This window comes from Balaenoptera acutorostrata, chromosome 9 (assembly GCF_949987535.1).
Source record: "Balaenoptera acutorostrata chromosome 9, mBalAcu1.1, whole genome shotgun sequence".
Lineage (NCBI taxonomy): Eukaryota > Metazoa > Chordata > Mammalia > Artiodactyla > Balaenopteridae > Balaenoptera > Balaenoptera acutorostrata.
Genome location: NC_080072.1, coordinates 106,945,081 through 106,957,633, shown reverse-complemented (window position 1 = coordinate 106,957,633; position 12,553 = coordinate 106,945,081). Strand labels below are relative to the sequence as shown.

The 12,553-nt window shown below is 42.7% G+C and overlaps 1 long non-coding RNA gene across 1 annotated transcript in view; it reads left to right on the top strand.

Annotated features, from left to right (window-relative positions):
- The window catches only part of LOC130708857 (uncharacterized), a 167,486-nt gene extending 165,762 nt beyond the window's left edge, over positions 1 to 1,724 (top strand). The window contains exon 4 of the long non-coding RNA XR_009009281.1: positions 558 to 1,724. This is a non-coding gene — a long non-coding RNA (uncharacterized LOC130708857). The remainder of the gene's footprint in view (positions 1 to 557) is intronic.
- The last annotated feature ends 10,829 nt before the right edge of the window (positions 1,725 to 12,553 follow it).

The following is a 12,553-nucleotide window of genomic DNA, read 5'->3' as shown; positions in this document are numbered from 1 at the left end:
GGAGTTTGTTGTAAAGCCACAGCAGATAATTCGAAGGCCCCCCGAGGGGATGACAGAAGCCAGCACGACGACTGTGACTGAAACTAGAAATTAGGAAATGAGGATTCTCTCTCCCTCTCTCTCCTTCTCTCTCTCCCTCTCTCTCCCTCTCTCTCTCCCTCTCTCTCCCTCTCTCTCCCTCTCTCTCCCTCTCTCCCTCTCTCTCCCTCTCTCCCTCTCTCTCTCCCTCTCTCCCTCTCTCTCCCTCTCTCTCTCCCTCTCTCTCCCTCTCTCTCCCTCTCTCTCCCTCTCTCTCTAGGGCCCAATGATCTCATCTCCCTCTTTGAAAATCACCTTCTCTCTGACACTTCCCCTGCATCTGCAGTCTGCAGATATGGATACCAGGTCCTCATCTGTGTGATCACAGCACTTGGTTCAGAGCACTCTTGAACAATCACGGTGATCACCACGGTGACCATCAATGTCTGCAGACATGTTGAGCTCACCTGTCACAGTCTCCAAAGATTGTGAATTCCTTGAGGGCTGTAATGTGTTCTGTTCATCTCTGTATTCCGCAGGACTTATAACAATATTGGGCACCTAGTATTCGTCGAAAAATGCTTGCTGCACGGATGCCTACCTCCACCTTCAAGTGCACACATTTGTTGTGACCTTGGTACAGACCTCAGCATCTCTGGATTATTGCAGTCCTCTCCAGCTGGTCTCTGGCTTCTACTGTCTCCTCCCTGATTGGACTGGATTATTGCAATCCTATCAAGCTCATCTCCGGCTTCTACCGTCTCCTCCCTGATTGGACTGGATTACTGCAATCCTATCAAGCTCATCTCCGGCTTCTACTGTCTCCTCCCTGATTGGACTGGATTATTGCAATCCTATCAAGCTCATCTCCGGCTTCTACCGTCTCCTCCCCGATTGGACTGGATTATTGCACTCTCTCCAGCTGGTCTCTGGCTTCTACCGTCTCCTTCCTGATTGGAGTCCCCTGTCTCCCGGCTTGCGTGTACAATACGTTCCTCACAGAGCGGCTGCAATGATTATTTTGAAACAGAAGTTAGACCACGCCAGTGCTCTGCTCCAGACCTCCCAGTGTCTTCCCATCTCAGCCAGCGTGAAAGCCAAGTCCTCGCACAGGCCGGCGAGGCTCTGTGGGACCTGACTCTGCATGGCCGCCTCCAGCTCAGCTCCTGCTTCTCTCCTCTCACTCACTGCGCTCCGGCCACAGCGGCCGCCTGGCTATTCCTCCATCACATCCTCCCAGGACCCATGTTTCCTGTGCTTTGCCTGAAACTCTTGGCTCAGATATCTTCGTGGCTGCTTCTTCAATTCCATGAAGTTTTGGCTCACACACGAGCCTCCCAGAAAGACCTGTGCCCCAAGCCCCCTGTGAAATGGGAACTGCCATTCCCAAATACCCTACACGCCTTTCACTGCTTTGGTCTTTTGGATGTCTTATATATTTTATATTAATTTTATGTTGCGTGTCTTAAACTGCTTGACTATCTGTTTCTTTAAGTCAGAGGCTTTTAATTTTTTGTTCACTGCTGTATCCCTAACACCTAAAATAGTTCTTGTCACTTAATAAGGGCTGAAAGATGTTTTTGAATGAGTGCATAAACAAATAGAAAGACATTCATAGTGATTTTCCCATTTACTCCCCCCCCCGTTTTAACCAGTTCTTGTGGCTTTCTTCTTCTGATATTGTAACTCTATTGTTTGTTGCCAAATTGACCACAAATCCTCTATTTCTTGGAGTCAACGTTTGCTTTAACATTTATATCTAAAATGGAGTGCACTTCCATCCCAAGGGGGCAAGAAAATATTCCTGTGCAGATAGATGGGTATTAGAGGTATCAATAATTCAAGACTTCTAAACCCTGCATATGTATGTATACTTCTCAAGTATACGTATGTATGTGAGTGTGTACATTTGTGTGCCTGTGTCTGTGCATGCAGACATTTCCTAGCTCTGTCAACTGGAAGAACTCAGAAGTAAAGATATTCCTAGAGTAATGAGTTTACTGAGTGCTCAAATCTTGATGTCTAATACTGAAAGGAAACAAGAATCCTGAGAAGAATGGCTGATAGGGTAGGAGAAAAATCAGCCTAGAATATTTTGTTGCATCAGAAAGCAAGACAGCATGAAAACCATAGTGAGAACCTGTCACAAGGACACAGGAGCTAGACTGAAAGGGCTCCCACGGGCGGCATCTGGGACACTTTGAGCATTGCAGTGATTACGCATGGTATGCATAGTAGTGAACTGTAAATCACTGAAAACAAATTAAGTCTAAGCAGATAATAAGTAGAAAAATAAACAGACGGGGAGAAGGAGTGCTTCCGATTACAATAGAATGCTGGGTGCTGACTGGTAAATGGAGGGTACAGACAGGAAGTTATCATTTGCAATCATCACTGTAAAGATTGGATCAGGGAAGACTCATTAATGGATGCTGGATCTTGTGGGAAATTTTGAGGAAGAGCAAGACATTTGTATGATTTTAACTGTCTCCCTACAGATTGCTTACTTTTGCAAGGGGAAAGCGTAGTAATTACACAATGAGGAAATCATGCACCTTGAGCAGGTGATCAAAATTAACATCCCCTGCGGGGGACAGTTGGTTATCACATGCCTCACGGAGGATACCGTGAGAAGGATTCAGTATGACCTGTTTTGTATTCTGGGAGAAAATACATAATCTGAATGTATGCACGAAAATGTATCAGGCAAACCCCGAATGAGGACAATTCTATTTTTTAAAGAGCGTGTTAGGTGGCGTTCTTCAAAAATATCAGTGTGATTGAAAAACAAGAAATGCTGTTCTAGACTAAATAAGGCTAAAAGAATATAAACAACAAACTTAATAACTCACCTAAACTACATCCTGGATTGGAAGAGAAAAAGTGCTATTCAGGACCTCACTCGACAGACTGTAAATATGGATGGCCAGCTAAACTATTGCATCAATATTGAATGTACTGAAATTGGTAACTATACTGCAATCATGTGAAAGAATATTCCTGCTCTTAGGGAATGCACACTTAAGTATTTAAGGGTGAAGAGCCTTGATGAATACAATTTATCCTCGAAAGTTTCTGGGGAAAATAAAAAAAGTGAGGGTATATAGATAGACATATAAAGCAAATGACATAGCAAATCAAGTTAAAAGTTAACAAGAGGTGAATCTGGGCCAAAGGTTCATGGCTTCTTTTGTATTTCCAGTCAGACTCTGTATCTGCAGGTTCCGCATCTGTGGGTTCAACCAAACTCATATGCAAATGGGCCGGCTGTAACCCACCATTTTATACAAGGGATTTGAGCATTCGAAGATTTTGGTGTCCTCTGGGGGTCCTGGAAGCAATCCCCTGTGGATATTGAAGGATGACTGTATTCTTATTCTTCAATTTTCTTGAAGTTTGAAATTATTTTCAAATAAAACGTTTAATTTATTTTAAAGGCACTACCACATATTAGGGAAAGGTCCCTTCCCTGAATTTCTGCAGACCCCTAGAAGAGTCTGTCGGCTGCACTGCTGAGATGTCTACCATTAACTCTCTCCCTTTGGGACCTGCGGCTGCCCCTCCCCTCTGCCCCCCTGAGGGATGGCCGCCCCAGCGCTAGTAACCCGGTAGGTGTGCAGGAGACCTCTGTGGAAGGCTTGGAGATAGAGCAATCACATCATGGTATAAGGAACAATTCAAGATTATTTGTGGTACCCTGTTCTTAACTTTTCCTGGCTGTCTGAGTCCATGGAAATCGTCTCGCTCTGGCTCTGTTCCCAGGCCATTGGCCTCCCACCATGGGGTTCTAAGACAGAAATGGCTACAACCAGATTTTCGGTCTGAAATATCATTTTTTTTCCTCCTCCTGCTACCTGCCCCTTACTCTGCTACTGCAGCTGCTGGTGTTTAAAGAAAGGAGGAGAAGACGTTGCAAACATATTGAGCGTTTATTTTCTCTCCAAAACTGTGCAAAGCACTTTACAGAAATAATTTCATTTAAAACTCACAACACCCAAGACATAGGTACTATTATGATTCCCTTTTTCCAGGTGATGGAATCATCATTTATCAGTATCTTGGCTAAGGTTTCATGCCTGGTCTCTCAAGTCCCTCTAGGCTCCTACTACATGTTTCGACCGAGATGGCTGACTTCCAACTCCAGAGAAGACAAAACAAGCCTGTCAGAAGTCTGCAATGAGAAACAAGTGTAGTGTAGGTGTGGTGTTCATATTTTTTTTTAAGTTCTTAGGTTGCTAGGTTTCATTAGCATCCCTGGGAAATCTGAAGTAACGTGGGAAGAACTCTGCTGCCCTCTAGTGGACATTCTGCACTATGACTCCCATCAAGATGTTAGCAATTTGGTTCTGCCAGTGTGAAATCAACACCCGAAAACATCAAGGGGTACGTATAGAATCCATTTCGTTTTTATGTCATATCTGGGGGCAGAGACTTTCTGATCCCAAACCATGCTACAGCTTCTCCTGGAAATTAACCTGCGGTGCCAATTGGCTGTCACCAAGCACACCCTCATGTTGGAGCAATCGTTTTTTTTAAATGATTTGAACCACAGGATATTTTACAAAGTGGGTTTATTTTTTTACATACTCTAAAATTTTAATCTTTGTAATATTCTTGTGGAGTAGATATAAGTAGGCCCACTTTATAAATGAAAAACCTGAAGCTCAAAGATGTAGAGAGAGTTTCTCAAGTCTCTACATTTAGTTAACAATAAGGCTGAAATAGGAATATATTTCTTCTTAATTCAAATCCAGACTTCCCTTCCTCCCCCCCTCCCTTCTTCCCTCCTTCCCTCCATCTTTCCTTCCACTCCTCCTGTCTTCTCCTTCCTCTCTCTCCCTTTCTTCTTCTTTCTCTTCCTGTGTTTCCACGTCTATACGTTGTCCTCTGGGGCAGGGTAGTTGCCTCGCTGGTACCACACCAGCGCCCAGCCCTCTGGAGCACGTTCTGGCCTGTGAGACACCAGCGGACACACGAGCTGAGGTCTGGGGTGGCCTTTGTTCTCCTGGGACAGGGCTCTCCTTGCCTCCCTCTCCTCCTTCTGTGACAACAACACGTGACTCAAGCTGTGAAATGAAACTTGCTGGACTGGGGCTGACACGGCTGAGCCATCCCCTGGGAGGGCTCGCTCGCTGTATAAGAAAAGGATCCTTCTGTTTGCTTGTCACTGTAGGCAGAGCTTTTGAAACGTTTCTGATGGATGGGGTGCCCATCAAGTGGCAGGGCGGGGCCAGGACCGAGTCCCAGCCTCCTGAGCTCAGTCTACGCTGCTTGAGCTGCAGGGCCCATGGTTTTCAGAGATGATCCCAATTCCAGCCATCCTTTCCCCAGGCTTTCCTCAGCCTTCCCCTTAGACATTCCCACTTTATTTTCTATAGTTTTCCATCAAAAACACTGACTAGTTTTGAAAGAGGAAAAAAAAAAAATCAAGACTTAGAAATCATTAGGGGAACAAAAAGCCCATTTTGCCTTAAATAATAATCTGCAAAGTGGGTTCATTGGTAAATCATTTTCTGAAAGCCCGAGGCCACAGACATTTGAGCCAGGCAGGAAAATAATAGCCTTGGCCAGAGCCCCCCACTTCTTCCTTGACGCTCCTTCGTATCAGTTCTTCTTCATGAATACCTGACTGATGCTGAGGATGGGCCCAAGTGGCTCTGTGCAGACACCCAGTACAATCTCCATCCTCGCTTCCCTGGGACCCACCTACTTTCTGATAGGTCCTCAGTGTCTCCACTGGCTCAGTGACCATCCCCAGACTCTCTGTAAAAAGCCCCTGAAGCCCCCTCCAGCACTCCAGGGCCTCTGTCTAGGGCTCACCTCCTACCCTTGTTCCCAGCCACATCTGGAGCTCAGTTTCCATCCCGTGCTTTGTACTTTTTCACTCCTCTTTCCAGGCCCCGTAGACAGACTTTTTGAAGGGATCAAATTGCTTCATCTCTTCCCTGGAGGCCTTCTCAGCTCTCCTTGGGCCTCATGCCGTGTGGCGCTAGGTGCCCTGTCTGTGCCTGGAGTAGACAAATGTAACTCCAGATCCAGATCCAGGTCATGGGGAGTTCAGACACTTAGCACAGCACGTGGGAGATTTTTCTGCAGGCTGATTCACATGCATAAAATAGTACGCCAATCCTACTGAATCAACTGCCTCTAATTCTTTCAAACTCTAGGATGTTACTGCTGGGAAAAGCCAAGTGCAGGCATGTGTGTCCAGCCCTCGAGAACTACCCCTTTCCCTCTTTCAACATGACAGTGTCACCTGGAAGGACAGCGGGGCTGCATTTGACCCAGTGGTAACAGCTACAAGGTACCGGATCAGTGGTTCCAGCTGGCAAACTTTTGGGTTCAGCAGCTGCCAGATGGGCAAAGCTTAGCAGTAATTCCTACAGTGGCTCTTGGGAAAGGTTAAGTCTTTCTTGCAGAACTGAGGTCAAGAAACTTGTGGCTGATAGTAAGAAAAGAGTTCAAATGCACAATGTAAGGGAACAGATGGCAAGAGATTCTTCCCTACCTACTGGGAGATTCTATCCTCTTCCAAAGGCCAGGTCTTATAAGCATCAATAAACTTGATTATTTTCTTCTTTGCTCCCAATATCTATGCAGCTGGGCCTCTGTTAACCACACCCCACCTCCCCGGTGTTTGCTGGGAAAGACGCAGTAGAGATGAGCTGATGGAATATGTGTGGGGCTTCTCTGGCTAAAGAGCTTGTCCTGGTCTAGACGGAATGTGACGTTGGAATGTCAGCTGTCACCTCTATTTGTTCTAGGGATGTGGATTGAAACTATCTAGCTTAGCGAAACGAATTTTGCTATAAGATGGATGACTGCATACATAGATTGCAGAAGCCACCTTGCAAATGGCCCTCTGCTTAGGAAATGTGACTGGATTTACCCAAATCTTATTAGCAACCAGAGGATTTTGGAACTAGAAGTGGGTATTTCAACAGAATACCATGGGACCAGAGTCCCCTCGGTAACTACAGTGGGATGTAGTTATTGAGCAGAGTCTCCTACCTCTCACTCCTCCAGCCAGACAGCTCTCCACTCATTTATTTCTGAGTTTCAAGTGTAGCAAAGTGACTAAGAGCCCAGAGTGTTAAGTCAGGCGACTGGGACTGATCCTAAGTGCTATTCAGCATCTGTCTGCTTCAACTTGTAAAATAAGGATAATAATAATGGTCATAAGGGTAATCATAACTAAACTTTACATAGCAGTTACTAGATGCTTGGCATCATTCCAAGCACTTTGCATTTATTTAATATTAATAATTCAATTATTTACATTTATAAAGCACTGTTTTATAGCAGAAATGCTGCTTGCAAGAGTGTTAAATTCTAGAGTCAGCTCATGAGCAAAGGAAGTGTGCATATTCAGAATGACCCCCTGGAAATTCTTTAAGTTTCCCGTCAAATATAATACATGATAGAGCCGACCCAAGCAGCGGATGCTGATTCTTCTAATACTATCCCTGCACACTGCCTTTCTGTGCAAGATGCTGCTGGGGTTACAGGAGACGATGCATGTACAAAGCCTATCACAGGTCCTGGAGCATAATACGGCTATAATGTGAGTTCATATTGCAACTGGGTTCCCAGGATGCCCTCTGAGTCAGAGCAGGACATTATTACACAGTCCTCCTGGATGGACACGTGACAAGGGAGGGGAGGACACAGGACTGGACAGAAGGACCAGTTGAGCTGCAGTGAAGCCCTAAGTCTTCAGCCAGTTCCATGGGACCCTCCGGAGTTGGAGCAGCTGAGAGCTGACCCCATGGAGGTCTGACAGCTGCAGACCGCATTCCTGGAGGGAGAAACTGTCACATTCCCGCATACACCAGTTTCGGTGATGCTTCCAGTATGTACTATTATTGCTGTTGCTGTTGTTGGTTGACCTCATCACAATATTTTTTTTGAAAAAAATTCCATCTTTCTCCCTCTTGTGAGAGCACCAGAATCACAACTAACTGCTGAGCAATCAGCGACAGGAAGACACTGGAACTCACCAAAAAAGATACCTCACATCCAAAGACAAAGGAGAAACCTCAATGAGACGGTAGGAGGGGCGCAATCACAATAAAATCAAATCCCATAACCACTGGGTGGGTGACTCACAAACTGGGGAACAATTATAGCACAGAAGTCTACCCCCTGGAGTGAAGGTTCTGAGCCCCACATCAGGCTTCCCAACCTGGGGGTCTGGCAACAGGAGGAGGAATTCCCAGAGAATCAAACTTTGAAGGCTAGTGGGATTTGATTACAAGTCTTCAACAGGTCTGGGGAAAACAGAGACTCCACTCTTGTAGGGCACACACAAAGTGGTATGAGCGACAGGACACAGGGGAAGGAGCAGTGACCCCATAGGTGACTGAACCAGACATACCTTCTAGTGTTGGAGGGTCTCCTGCAAGGGCGGGGGGGGGGGTGTGATTCACTGTGGGGACAAGGACACTGGCAGCAGAGGTTCTGGGAAGTACTCATTGGTATGAGCCCTCCTGGAGTCTGCCATTAGCCCCACCAAAGACCCAGGTAGACTCCAGTGCTGGGTTGCCTCAGGCCAAACAACCAACAGGGAGGGAACCCAGCCGAGCCCATCAGCAGACAAGCAGATTAAAGTTTTACTGAGCTCTTCCCACCAGAGCAACACCCAGCTCTACCCACCACCAGTCCCTCCCAACAGGAAGCTTGCACAAACCTCTTAGATAACCTCATCCACCAGAGGGCAGACAGCAGAAGCAAGAAGAACTACAATCCTGCAGCTTGTGGAATGAAAACCATATTCACAGAAAGATAAACAAAATGAAAAGGCAGAGGACTATGTACCAGATGAAGGAACAAGATAAAACCCCAGAAAGACAACTAAATGAAGTGGAGATAGACAACCTTCCAGAAAAAAAATTCAGAAAAATGATAGTGAAGTTGATCCAGGACCTTGGAAAAAGAATGGAGACAAAGATCGAGAAGATGCAAGAAATGTTTAACAAAGACCTAGAAGAATTAAAGAGCAAACAAACAGAGATGAATAATACAAAAACTGAAGTGAAAAATACACTAGAAGGAGTCAATAACAGAATAACTGAGGCAGAAGAACGGATAAGTGACCTGGAAGACAGAATGGTGGAATTCACTGCCACAGAACAGAATAAAGAAAAAAGAATGAAAAGAAATGAAGACACTCTAAGAGACCTCTGGGACAACATTAAATGCACCAACATTCACATTATAGGGGTCCTGGAAGGAGAAGAGAGAAAGAAAGGACCCAAAAAAATATTTGAAGAGATTATAGTTAAAAACTTCCCTAACATGGAAGAGGAAATAGCCACCAAAGTCCAGGAAGCACAGAAAGTCCCAGGCAGGATAAACCCAAGGAGAAATATGCTGAGACACATAGTAATCATATTGACAAAAATTAAAGACAAAGAAAAATTATTGAAAGCAACAAGGGAAAAATGACAAATAAAATACAAGGGAACTCCCATAAGGTTAACAGCTGATTTCTCAGCAGAAACTCTAGACCCAGAAAGGAGTGGCATGATATATTTAAAGTGATGAAAGTGAAGAAGCTACAACCAAGATTACTCTACCTGGCAAGGATCTCATCCAGATTCGACAGAGAAATCAAAAGCTTTACAGACAAGCAAAAGCTAAGAGAATTCAGCATCACCAAACCAGTTCTACAACAAATGCTAAAGGAACTTCTCTAAGTAGGAAACACAAGAGAAGAAAAGGACCTACAAAAACAAACCCAAAACAATTAAGAAAATGGTAATAGGAACATACATATCGATAATTACCTTAAATGTGAATGGATTAAATACTCCAACCAAGTGACAGAGTCTTGCTGAATGGGTATAAAAACAAATCCCATATATAAGCTGTCTACAAGAGACCCACTTCAGACCTAGGGACACATGCAGACTGAAAGTGAGGGGATGGAAAAAGATATTCCATGTAAACGGAAATAAAAAGAAAGCTGGAGTAGCAATACTCATATCAAATAAAATAGACTTTAAAATAAAGAATGTTACAAGTGACAAGGAAGGACACTGCATAATGATCAAGGGATCAATCCAAGGAGAAGATATAACAATTGTAAATATATTTGCACTCAACATAGGAGCACCTCAATACATAAGGAAAATGCTAACAGCCATAAAAGGGGAAATCGACAGTAACACAATAATAGTGGGGGACTTTAACACCTCACTTACACCAATGGACAGATCACCCAGACAGAAAATTAATAGGGAAACACAAGCGTTAAATGACATAATAGACCAGATAGATTTAATTGATATTTATAGGACATTCCAAACAGCAGATTACACTTTCTTCTCAAGTGCACAGAGAACATTCTCCAGGATAGATCACATCTTGGGTCACAACTCAAGCCTTGGAAAATTTAAGAAAATTGAAATCATATCAATTACCTTTTCCAACCACAACGCTATGAGATTAGAAATAAATTACAGGGGAAAACAACGTAAAAAACACAAACAAATGGAGGCTAAACAATACGTTAGTAAATAATCAAGAGATCACTGAGGAAATCAAAGAACAAATCCAAAAATACCTAGAGACAAATGACAATGAAAACATGATGATCCAAAACCTATGGGATGCAGCAAAAGCAGTTCTAAGAGGGAAGTATATAGCAATACAATCCTACCTCAAAAAACAAGAAAAATCTCAAATAAATAATCTAACCTTACACCTAAAGAAAAGAACTAGAGAAAGAAGAACAAACAAAACCCAAAGTTAGTAGAAGGAAAGAAATCATAAAGATCAGAGCAGAAATAAATGAGATAGAAACAAAGAAAATAATAGCAAAGATCAATAAAACTAAAAGCTGGTTCTTTGTGAAGATAAACAAAATTGATAAACCTTTAGCCAGACTCATCAAGAAAAAGAGGGAGAGGACTCAAATCAATAAAATTAGAAATGAAAAAGGAGAAGTTACAACAGACACTGCAGAAAAACAAAGCATCATAAGAGACTACTATAAGCAGCTCTATGCCAATAAAATGGACAACCTGGAAGAAATGAACAAATTCTTAGAAAGGTATAACCTTCCAAGACTGAACCAGGAAGAAATGGAAAATATGAACAGACCAATCACAAGTAATGAAACTGAAACTGTGATTAAAAATCTTCCAACAAACAAAAGCCTAGGACCAGATGGCTTCACAGGTGAATTCTATCAAACATTTAGAGAAGAACTAACAGCTACCCTTCTCAAACTCTTCCAAAAAATTGTAGACGAAGGAAACACTTCCAAACTCATTCTATGAGGCCACCATCACCCTGATACCAAAACCAGACAAAAATACTACAAAAAAAATTACAGACCAATATCACTGATGAATATAGATGCAAAAATCCTCAACAAAATACTAGCAAACAGAATCCAATAACACATTAAAAGGATCATACACCATAATCAAGTGGGACTTATCCCTGGGATGCAAGGATTCTTCAATATACACAAATCAATGTGATATACCATATTAACAAACTGAAGAATAAAAACCATATGATAATCTCAAAAGATGCAGAAAAGCTTTTGACAAAATTCAACACGCTTTTATGATAAAAACTCCAGAAAGTGGGCACAGAGGGAACCTACCTCAACATAATAAAGGCCATATATGACAAACCCACAGCAAACATCATTCTCAATGGTGAAAAGTTGAAAGCATTTCCACTAAGATCAGGAATAAGACAAGGGTGCCCACTATCACCACTATTATTCAACATAGTTTTGGAAGTCCTAGCCATGGTAATCAGAGAAGAAAAAGAAATAAAATGAAACCAAATTATAAAAGAAGAAGTAAAGCTGTCACTGTTTGCAGATGACATGATACTATACATAGAGAATCCTAAAGATGCCACCAGAAAACTACTAGAGCTAAGTAATGAATTGGGTAAATTTGCCAGATACAAAATTAATGAACAGAAATCTCTTGCATTCCTATACACTAGCATGAAAGATCAGAAAGAGAAATTAGGAAACAATCCCATTCACCATTGCAACAAAAAGAATAAAATACCTAGGAATAAACCTACCCAAAGAGGTAAAACACCTGTACTCAGAAAACTATAAGACACTGATGAAAGAAATCAAAGATGACACAAACAGATGGAGAGATATACCATGTTCTTGGATTGGAAGAATCAATATTGTGAAAATGACTATACTACACAAAGCAATCTACAGATTCAATGCAATCCTTATCAAATTACCGATGGCATTTTTAACAGAACTAGAACAAAAAATTTAAAAATTTTTATGGAGACACAAAAGACCCCGAATAGCCAAAGCAATCCTGAGAGGAAAAAACAGAGCTGGAATAATCAGACTCCCTGACTTCAGACTATACTACAAAACTACAGTAGTCAAGAAAATATGGTATTGGCACAAAAACAGAAATATAGATCAACAGAACAGGAGAGAAACCCAGAGATAAACCCACGCTCTTATGGTCAACTAATCTATGACAAAGGAGGCAAGGATATACAATGGAGAAAAGACAGTCTCTTC